The 10,178-nt window shown below is 42.4% G+C and overlaps 1 long non-coding RNA gene across 2 annotated transcripts; it reads right to left on the minus strand.

Annotated features, from left to right (window-relative positions):
• Window positions 1-242: 242 nt before the first annotated feature.
• LOC115302460 lies at window positions 243-8,960 on the minus strand. 2 transcript variants are annotated; one of them, XR_003913482.1, is made up of 3 exons: window positions 8,864-8,960; window positions 7,799-7,973; window positions 243-398 (listed from the first exon to the last, which is right to left on the minus strand). It is a non-coding gene; the product is annotated as an uncharacterized LOC115302460 (long non-coding RNA). The 2 variants fall into 2 exon arrangements; XR_003913481.1 differs by lacking the exon at window positions 243-398 and having other exon boundaries at window positions 7,729-7,973.
• Between the last annotated feature and the right edge of the window lie 1,218 nt (window positions 8,961-10,178).

The raw sequence follows: 10,178 nt of genomic DNA on the forward strand, positions 1-10,178 counted from the left end.
GGCTTACCACCCTTACTTCCCTGGGAACTGGGAGAAGGGAGGGAATTAATGGAAACGAGAACAACAGAGTCCTTCAAAACTCCTCCCAAATTAATAGGGACAGCTTGAAGGGTGGAGAGGGGGTGATGGAAGACTGGAAGTGCAGTTAACCATTGAGTTTGGAAACACCGGACTGCAGCTGTTTTGATTTGCGCATGGGCAAATTGCATTCTTTCCACATTTGACTCAGGAATGATTTAAAATTCAGAGAGTTTTAATTATTTATTTGCCCAAGGCTCACACAGTTCCCAGGTGGTACAACGGATTCCACCCAAGGTTTTTGGAATTTGCCATGAAAATGCAGATGCGGTCCCTGGCTCAGAGCTCTCGGCGTAGCTGGGGAGGCAGATACACATATACTGTGAAAACAATGTAATGCAGAAGGAGTTAGAGCAGAATTATTGCCCCCAGTCTTTTCTCCAGCCTCACATCCCACCAGGCTCTTCTTCCCCCCACCAGATGTTTGTGGGCATCACTAAAATCAAGGATGTGAAATGGTCTTATACACCCGAAAGGTCCCCGGGAAACTAATAGAAATCCTTTATGCAATCTTTTGAACAGCCTTTGAAGTTCAAAATTGCTGCTCAATTTTTTAGGTGAGATCTTAAGGTCAACAAGGGATTCTGGTTGTCCAAGCCCCACAACATTCACTATGTCTCCAGATCACCAAGGCTTTCCTCAGCACATCTCTTGTTCCTTTTGTTAGAAACCTGCTCGCAATCCACAGCATGCCAGAGTCCATGCTGAGTGTGTGACGTTGGAGACCAAAGTGATGAGTGGTCTCAAGGAGCTTTCAGCCCAGAAGGGAGGCTAATAATTATCAGTGATCTCTCTTATGGACCTCGGCCATTATGGATAATTGTCCTGTCTCAGTGCTTGCCTTCACTTGATCATCTTCCTTATCATCTAGATGAATGTCTCTCTTTAAATTTTGGTTCTGTCTATGAAAACTTACCCAATTGCACAAAGACCAGAAGATCAGCCTCACCCTTGAGTTCTTGGTTGATACTGTGCAAACCTCCATTGAAGTTCCCTCCCATTTTACTGCCTTTGTCTCACTGTCTGCTTGTCACACAGAATGGTTTATCCATACCAAGAGAACAGGTAAGTGGGACTTAACACTGAAAACCAAGCACCAATATGATGGCCAGCATAAGTGAGAATTCAAGAGACATTTGCTGATTGTATGAATTAATACCCCAGTGTTTGAGTAAGTGGGTTCTTCTCCAAATTTCCTGTTCATAAGTGACCTAAATGAAAACTAACTTCTCCTAAATAAAAGGATTGTATTCATTTCATGCATCCCCAAAATCTCAGGGCTGATCACATTTCTCTTCCCCATGGCTTCTACAAAGTCAGAACCCATTTGTAGCAAAATAAAGAACCATTGGCTTGCCTTTCCAGTTACTCCCCTAAGTAATAGCTTTTTTCCCCCTTTCTTACTATAGGATCACTCTGATTTCTTCCTCTGTTTATGTTATTCTGTAGACTTATCCACACTTTTTTTTTTTAAAATAAAGGGAGTTACAGTCTTCTTTTTACATGATCTGGTTATTATAATTCTCTGGGTGGCCACACTCTTTAAATGACTTGGTCATTGACTGTAGATTCATTGCTCTCTCCTAAATAATAACCTTCCTTCTCTCATTCTCCTGAAGGTCTCTTAGACAAAATACGGTATTGCGCACAAGCACATTCAGATGAAAAATCCTATCATTGGTGATAACTTCGAATGATAGAATCTTAATAAACTTTCTGTGTTTGATTGGCTGGGATAACGAGAGATACATATCACGTGTGATAGCTGCATGACAGAAGATAAGCTGGTCATCATTTTCAGATAAAAATGCTCATCCATCCACAGATTGCAATCAGGGGCTGCCATGGAGTCCTTGGTCTATTCCAGTTAATTAAATGCTAAATGAAATTCAGAGTTCAGGCACCAACCTGTCGCCATGGGCTGCAAAAACACAGGAGACAGTCGGCAAGGCTGGCAGGGGAGCTAGTAGCTGCTCACGAAATACATAGTCTCCTGGCAGTTCCCTTCTTTGGAGAACTAGTCTGCAGGGCTCACGGGCTGGCAGCTGACAGCTCTGGATCACACGTGCTGGGAAGTAGACTATGAACATCTTTGGAGGATCTTATTTTGCCCACCATACCCAATGTGCAGTTTATTGAGATAAAAGGAGGAACAGATGGGTAAGAGACTATCAAAAACATAATAAGTGATGTTTTTCCCCAGGGATGAAATAGTATGTAAGAAATTGCACTGAATGTGCTTTCCTGGTAGGGAGCAGAATGAGTGGGAAATGACCTTTTTGTAGACATGTCAAAGTGACATTTGAAACACTGAAGCTGAAGCACATATCCTAAGTGTTTTGAGAGAAGAGGGGTGAGGGAGGGGAAGAACAGAGAGGAAGAGGAAAGGGATGGGGGAGAGCTGGGGAGAGAGGAAGCAAAGAATCACCCACGATGAATGGGGACAAAGGATGGAGAGCGGCTGAGAGATGTGGGTATTATCACTCAGTCACACCCTGTGACCTGGTGTGAAGCAGAAGCCAAGTTTCCTAGTTTGTTAAGTGAACAGCAACCTGACTGCTGTTTGCTTGTTAAGTGGAATATTAGCTATTATTAACTCAACTACCTCAGGATTCATCTGAGGCGCCATCATGTTTGCAAAAAATAAGTTGGTCAAACTCAGCTACTGAGACTCAGTATTAGCTAATCACCGGGGTGCTTTGGGAGTTTTTCAGTTTCTCTCATTCAAAGAGTCAGCTTCGCTTTGTCACTCAGGAGGCAGTCTTGTGTCACCTCCTCTCCAAGAGTTTACTGACATCAGTGCCTACTGGGGAAGCATTAAGGTGCTAGGCGATTTCTTAAAGAGCCATATTGTTTGGTACTATTTAGACAAAGATGTAGTAAGGGAAAGACAAAATGTGTCTTAGCATAAAGGATGTGAACATCACATGATTCAACAACACAGACTCACTGCACTGGCAGACATGTTTAGCCTGGTGGAATTTCTGAACTAACTAGTCCTTTGGTTTTTTTTTTTTTTTTTTAATTTTTTTTATTTAAAAAATTTTTTTTACTTTATAAAGTTTCATATTTTTTAACATATGCAATAATTTTCCATCATTTACAATACAGTAGTTGCAATGACACTCCAAACAGAAAAGCAAAGTAAAAAATCAAAACACCAACTTCTGTTTCATGTAATTAGACTTATACAGAAATTAGAAGGTTAAGTAACAACCTATGCACATTCTTCTTAGCCTTTTCCACTAGGCAAATATTGGCACCCACATGTGCAAATGAACTCAGTGGGCTGTCATGGTGGGTGACTGCTTTACCTCTTGATGTCCACACCCACTGTTTTTCTTCCTAAATACCCTTGTCTCCTGATCCACTTCTGGTCATCCTCAACACGGTCCTGAGCTCTCCTTTCCCCCAGAAAGCTCTTCTTGTTGCCCATCTTCTAGTCCAGCTGGGCCCAATGTCTCCTCTGGGCTCTTGGACTTCATCTCTGACAATGGAATCCCTGGAAACTGTCCTCTCTGAGTTTAGCCTCAGGAAAAGAGCCTCTGAAGAATGGACCTTCTTCTGTTCTGATCACAAAAGTGAAGGATTGTTCGTGTTCTCCTCTTTGCCTTGGCTGCCAGGACCTTTTGGCACAGAAGTCATCTGAACTCATATTACAGATAATGACATGTCTCTTTTTTCTTGTTCCTATGTTCAATTTTTTCTTATCTTCTGAATGTGTCATTCCTGTATTTGTCTTAAACTGCCTTCAATCCTCTCTAGCAATATAGAGGGAATAGGTAAACATATATTCACAAATATACAGAAGAGAAAATTAGATGAAGGGTCATCATCATGTGCTTCCCCAGGGATGAAACTCTGGAAAAAAATATTAATGATGACCCATCACTCAGAGTATAGGAAACTGAGTGAACTATAAAGCAGTTGTAAGAGAAATCATGCATCAGCCCTGTGATCTCAAACCTTAGAGAACCATCTGGTGCTCCCCTCATAAGCAGCCTTGATTTGTTCTGGGTAAGAACAGGGATTAAGCAATACCCTTATCATAGAGCACAGTCATCCTGGTCTATCCAGGCCCTGATGGTCTCCCCATGTGGATGTCCCCTAGCCTGGACCTACTTGTGTGCTCCTCTGGGTAGAAATTGTAGTGGAAGATCCTGAGTTCAGATTTACCTTCCTTTTTTTTTTTTTTTTTTTGAATTCTTGATCATTGAGAAAATGGGCTTAAGTCCTTTAAGACTATTTTTTGGAGAAGAAGTCCATTAAGCCAGGAATGTGTGTTTCGTCTCATTTTACAGGTGAGCAATCAGAGGTGCAGAGAGTTAATGATGTACCCAAAGCTGCAAGACAAATAACTGGGAGCCTCAGTGGAGTTGGTTGATGTCTATCACTGTAAATTGAAGTCCCTTTCCAGTGGACTCTGTGGTTGTTGACCAGACCAGGCACCTGCAGCTTCCTAATCGCTCTTCACTCCTGCTCTGCAAGATACCCCTGGGCTCCTACCCCTTGAGGGTTTGAAGTGCTTCTCAGAACCCAGGATCCAAGGTCAACTGCTTTGGATGCTAGCATTTTTTCCAGACCTTGGAGCTGGGAAGAACCTGATCTGAGATTGTTCCATCTCAGGACAGAGGGAAAGTGGGGACCTGAACACAATCTCTTTCAACCCATGATCCTTATTGGTGTGAGACGGCAGAGGTTCCACTGCAAGGACATCATTTCTGTGACTATCTGCTAAGAGAGATGCCACCGCAGATGCCCTGTTAGTAACCCATCGTTCTTCAATTTGGCATTCAAGCCTCTCTAGTGTCCATCCTCATTTATCTTTTCAGTGGCACTTTCCACAAATATTTATGATCACCTAATAGTTTGGTCAAAGTGGCTAATTATCACATTTGTATCTGCCCATCCTCCTTCTTCTTTTTTTAATAGCTTTGCACTTTGCACATGTTTGGAGCTCAAGAAGGGAGTACCGATCGAGCTGAATATAAATGAATTGTCAGATAGCTGAACATATATAATTGTGGGTTTTTCTGATGTTTGGGACTGCTCACATCTCTACTTCCACCCACAGCAAAGGAAATCAAGAGTTGCCTACGTTTGACAGAAATATATCCAAGATTTTAGAATATAAGATTAGAGTGACACAGAAAGTACCTCAAGGACAAGAGAACTTCTGCTCACAAAGAGATTACTCTTTATGACATGCTCTGAACCTATTTGTCATAGTCTAATTATAGACAACTCAAGGAGTAGGGCTTGCTTATCTCTCCCTGGGAGATTCTTGGATGAGTAACTTTCAACTCAAGAAATATGGAATTTGCACCACAAAATTTGCCCTTTAGAAGGACCTGGGCTTTCTTTTTTATAATTTAATGTGCATGTATTATGCACACACTAGGTGCAAAACTTAGCTAGGCAAATGGAAATATAGAACCAGAAAAGACGCTAGTCCTGGATAGCCTCGGTATGTTTGGTGTAACGGATATAAATTACTCATCTTTTAAAAAGCACATTGTGTGAGTAACCAGAGAGAGCATGGGCTCTTTGGATGGGAGGAGGGGAGAAGACCTGTTCAATGCCATTGTTATGTTGTGTGTGACAGCAGCTGCCCCAGATCAGTGCCCACCCCCCTTACCTAACAACTGTGTATTATAAACACCCCAGAGATGTTCCCAGTTTACTTTTCACTTCCTGCCGTGACAGGGCATTTAGCAGGATCTTGGACTATTGGTGCATTGACCAATTTCAGACTTGCCATGGCCTCTTAGAACATTCATTGGACATCGTTACATGCCAGATATTTAAGCAAGCCCTTCGTATGCATTTGCCTCACTTGATTGTCAAACCATGTGTAGGCATTGTAAGCCCTATTTGGTACGTGAACAAATTGGTCTAGTCATTGGTCCAAGGATAGTGGCTAGGGAAGGGCATAGGCTAATACAACCCCTTCCAATCCTTATTCTGCAGCTGTTGAGTGACACTGTCTTACAGGGCCTGAGCCCCACCTGCCTCTCTCAGATCCCTGGTTGTACTTCTCCCTGGGCTCAGTCCACTCTCAGCTGCCTCACATAATCCACCACATCTTATCCATTCCCTGAAGCTTCCCCAGTTTCAACCCAGGGAACTGGTGTACCAGAGCCACCTTACGTAGGTCCCCTTGGAATGGGAACAGGTGAGATACCAGTAGATAATCATACCCCTTTACTTTCATATGCAAATGGCCATGGGCTACTTTGTCCGCCTAAGCCTAAATCCCTGATTTCCCAAGGTTTATGGGATTTCAAATGAGTTGCTTTTGATCTCCCCCAAAGAAAGATTCTTATACAGGAAAAGGAACTGAAATTAGCCAAGGCGATTTGTTACTGCTATGTTGAATTGAAAAATATAATGTAAAAACAAAGCCCCAACTTTTTACTCATATATTTACATAAAAAATAAGTTTGGCTGATTACAACTTTTTAGATCTGCTGCTTCTCTAGCTCCATTTAGGAGGGAAAAGAAACCCAAATCCATGGCTTTATATTCCCACCCACTGATTTCCAACTAAAGCAGAACTTTGTTGCCTGCTGATCCTGCTGGCTTTTTAAATGAAAAACTTATTCTTCTTAAACTGCTGAAAAATTATACTTAAAAATCAGCATAATTCCATAGCCTATTCTTTCTAGATTACTTGAATAATGCAGGGTTGATTTCTAAAACAACTCTACATAATCAAATTTGGTTATTGACATTCAGGTTAACTTGTGATCGGCATTGTCACTAAGCCACAGAATCCATTTGTAGTTTGTAGTTAATATAATCTGAGTTAAGATTTCCCCTCACTAATCTAATCACAATTTCTGGAAGTAAGTGTTTGGCAGACTTAAAGAGATATTATGATAGTATTACATACATAATATTATATACATGTTCTCTATATATTCCAAATTATTAATCCACAGAACCATAGGTTCTCAAAACAAGAAATTGTTGTTTTAATCCAGTGAGTTTTGGAACCAACAGTGAGTAATTGGAACAGTGAGTGTTTGGCCAATGTCTACTACACACCACACCCCACTCCTACATCCCCATTAACCCAGTTATATATAAACTTCCAGAAGATTATCTATATTCCAAAAGATTATCCATATTTGTTATCTATAAAAGATGATTTTACTTCTAGAGAATGAAGAAGCTTATGAAATTCTCCATCTCAGTAACTATTTACCTGGAAGGAATTACCTAAGCAACCTTTTCTAAATTTTTCTCTTGGTTTAAGATCTCAGGGCCTGGACTAGAGCAGATATAATTCTTGGGGGCATTCCAGTAGGTGAGGAAGGAGCCAAACCAATCTCATGACCAAGTTTGGAAACCAGGAAGTCAGCCGGTCAGTGGGTAAGTTGTCAGACCTGGGAAGGGCAGAGGCATCCGTGGAGGAGGAGCCATGAGGCTGGGGTCCTAGAAGTCAGGGAGTTGGTCTGGGCAGTGGAGTGCAGCAGGGATTATGGCAAGAGGTTCTGGATGGAGCCCAAGAACTTTTCATGGGTTTATGAAAACCATTCTGCATGTGATCACAACCATGTAGTATGAAGCTACATCTGCTGGCTTGCCAAAGAAAATAATTAATCAATACAGTTGCTTGAATGAAGATAAAAGATGGCACCGATATCATGTCCAGTATTTTAACACTGCTACAGCTGGTGCTGGGCTAAGCCTTATTTGTGTTAGCTCTCCTTACTCTCATGAGATTCCTATAGAGTTGAGGCTTTCATTCTTCTCTTCTTACAAAGACAAAGGTTACTTCTCCAAGGTTGCACAGGATTGAAGTGAGAGAACTTATGTTTGAATCCAGGATGTTTGTTCTCCATAGCCCACAGTCTTTCCCATGAGGCTGTACTTCATTCCAGACGAAACTGAAGACAATAGAGAGGGACAACTTTATGAAGGGATGTTCCCTTCCTTACACTGGTATGGGTTTCTCCTCTGCAATCTGGCTTATAAAGAATCAACATGAGTCTTTTTAAAATGCAAAGGCATCTAGTAGCTTCATAAGGATAAGATGGAAAGCCTGTCTTACAGCATGTAGAGTGCTCCTAGAATAATATTATTCCTATATTCCTGGTAAACTCTTATGTTTTGCTATTTATATTTTTATTGCACAAAAAATCCAAGGAGAGGTTACTCTGTGTATCCGGAAATATAGAGACTATGACCCCTTCCTAGGGGAGCTCATGGGCTAATGGAAGGAAGACCTGGAAACAGGGAAGTGGAAACATTTTCTTTTTTTTTTTTAATGTTTATTCATTTCTGGAGAGAGAAACAGAGTGTGAGCAGGGGAGGAGCAGAAAGAGAGGGAGACACAGAATCCGAAGCAGACTCCAGGCTCTGAGCTGTGAGCACAGAGCCCGATGCGGGGCTCCAACCCACAAGCTGTGAGATCATGACCTGAGCCAAAGCCAGACGCTTAACCAACTAAGTCACCCAGCAAACATTTTCTTGCAGTGTGAAATGTATTGTATCCAGGGAACAAAGAGGGCAATGGCAAAATATGGTCGGGGTGATAGAGGAAAGCTTCACAGAGAGAAAAGGACATTTAAGGAGTGCAGGTAGGTTGGGAGTACAGGTGGGTGTTTCATTGGGAAGGGCCAACATACCTAAGGTACGAAGGGGGGCAGCAACAGGGCTTATTGGGGAAACCCTACGTAAGAACCTGGTCTGTAGAAATTAGCACCGCCCCACTAGCACAGGAATTCCACTGGTCCCAGTGGGCATGGAGGTCAAAAAGAAGGGCTCTACCTCTTACCAATCACTCCATTGGCAGTGGCTCTGGCATCCCTGAGAGTCTTCAGTGGTGGGAGGGGCAGCTGTACGTGAGAGCAGGACAGGGAGGAGTGGCTTGATGAAATGAGAGCAGCATTTGCTCTGAACAATTCTATCTTCATTGTTATCTCATCAAAAACAAACAATTGCACAGTCAGCTCTGGAAAGCCAGGTAATAATATGCAATTCTTTGACTGTCCTCTGTAACCTTTTCCATTTTCTCACATGTCCTTAAAAAGACAGATAGAGCTACAGATGATTATCAGGTAAGGAGAGAAAAAGATAAGCAAACACAAAGTAATAATATAGTTCTCTGAAATCATTGGTTGTTCCCCTGCCGAGGATGTGCACTCAAATAAGCCATTATTTAACGTCTTCTTCTGCTTCTTAATAAAAATCTCATGAAGGCAGGGTGTTTTCTCGTTCCCACCCCTGGCTACCTCTGTGAATAGGCTCTGGAAAGTGGAATGTTTCTCTGGCTCTCCTCCCTGCTGTTCTATCTATTTCTCCCACCCCAAGGTCTTCCAAACTTCCCATTGCATGGGGCGAGCAGAAGCCCAGTGCTCAAAGGCTCCAATTCTCTCTTCTATTCTTTTCAATTCAGACTGATTTCTTCATTGTCCCCTGGATCACAACATACGTTTCTATCTTTGCACAGTCGTTCAGGTAATCTGTACAGCTCTCAACAAGCTCTTCCCTTCTCACTTTTTTGGTGCCATTTTCTGGGTGGGGGTCGGGGAGTGCAGGCAGGGGGTAGGCAGTGCAAGGAGAGGTAGGCAGTAAGGTCCAAAGCTGGACAGGTCTGGGTGAATTTGAATGAGTCATTGAATGCAGCCCTGGAAATTTGGTAGACCCTCACTGAGTGTTTGTGTGTGGATGATCACAATTATTGATGAAACTCTAACTTCTTAAGCTCAGGCTCAAGTTATACAAGCAGACCTTTAGATTGGAAGAGAATGCTGATGGGTATCTTGGCCTCTCTCCCATGAAAGAGGTTGTGTCCGATGAACACAAACCTTATATCCTGAAGGCTTTAAGAGGAAACTTTTTGAAACTACAATTGAGGTGCCTCTCTAGAACTTTGATCCTTCTGACTTCTGACTTCTAGAGGCACTCAAGTAGGTTGTGTGCTGCTGCTGCCCTCCCTCAGGTGATCTAGTCCTGCATTCTGGAATCCCCACAGAAATTCAGAGAAGGAATGGGTGTGATTCCCTTCACCTGGGACCCCTTTCTTCCTTACTTACATGGCCAAGACCTGTCCATTCTTCTAGCTTCAGTATGCCTAGCAGCCCTGCTCT

The sequence above is a fragment of the Suricata suricatta genome, chromosome 9 (genome assembly GCF_006229205.1).
Source record: "Suricata suricatta isolate VVHF042 chromosome 9, meerkat_22Aug2017_6uvM2_HiC, whole genome shotgun sequence".
NCBI classification, from domain to species: Eukaryota; Metazoa; Chordata; class Mammalia; order Carnivora; family Herpestidae; genus Suricata; species Suricata suricatta.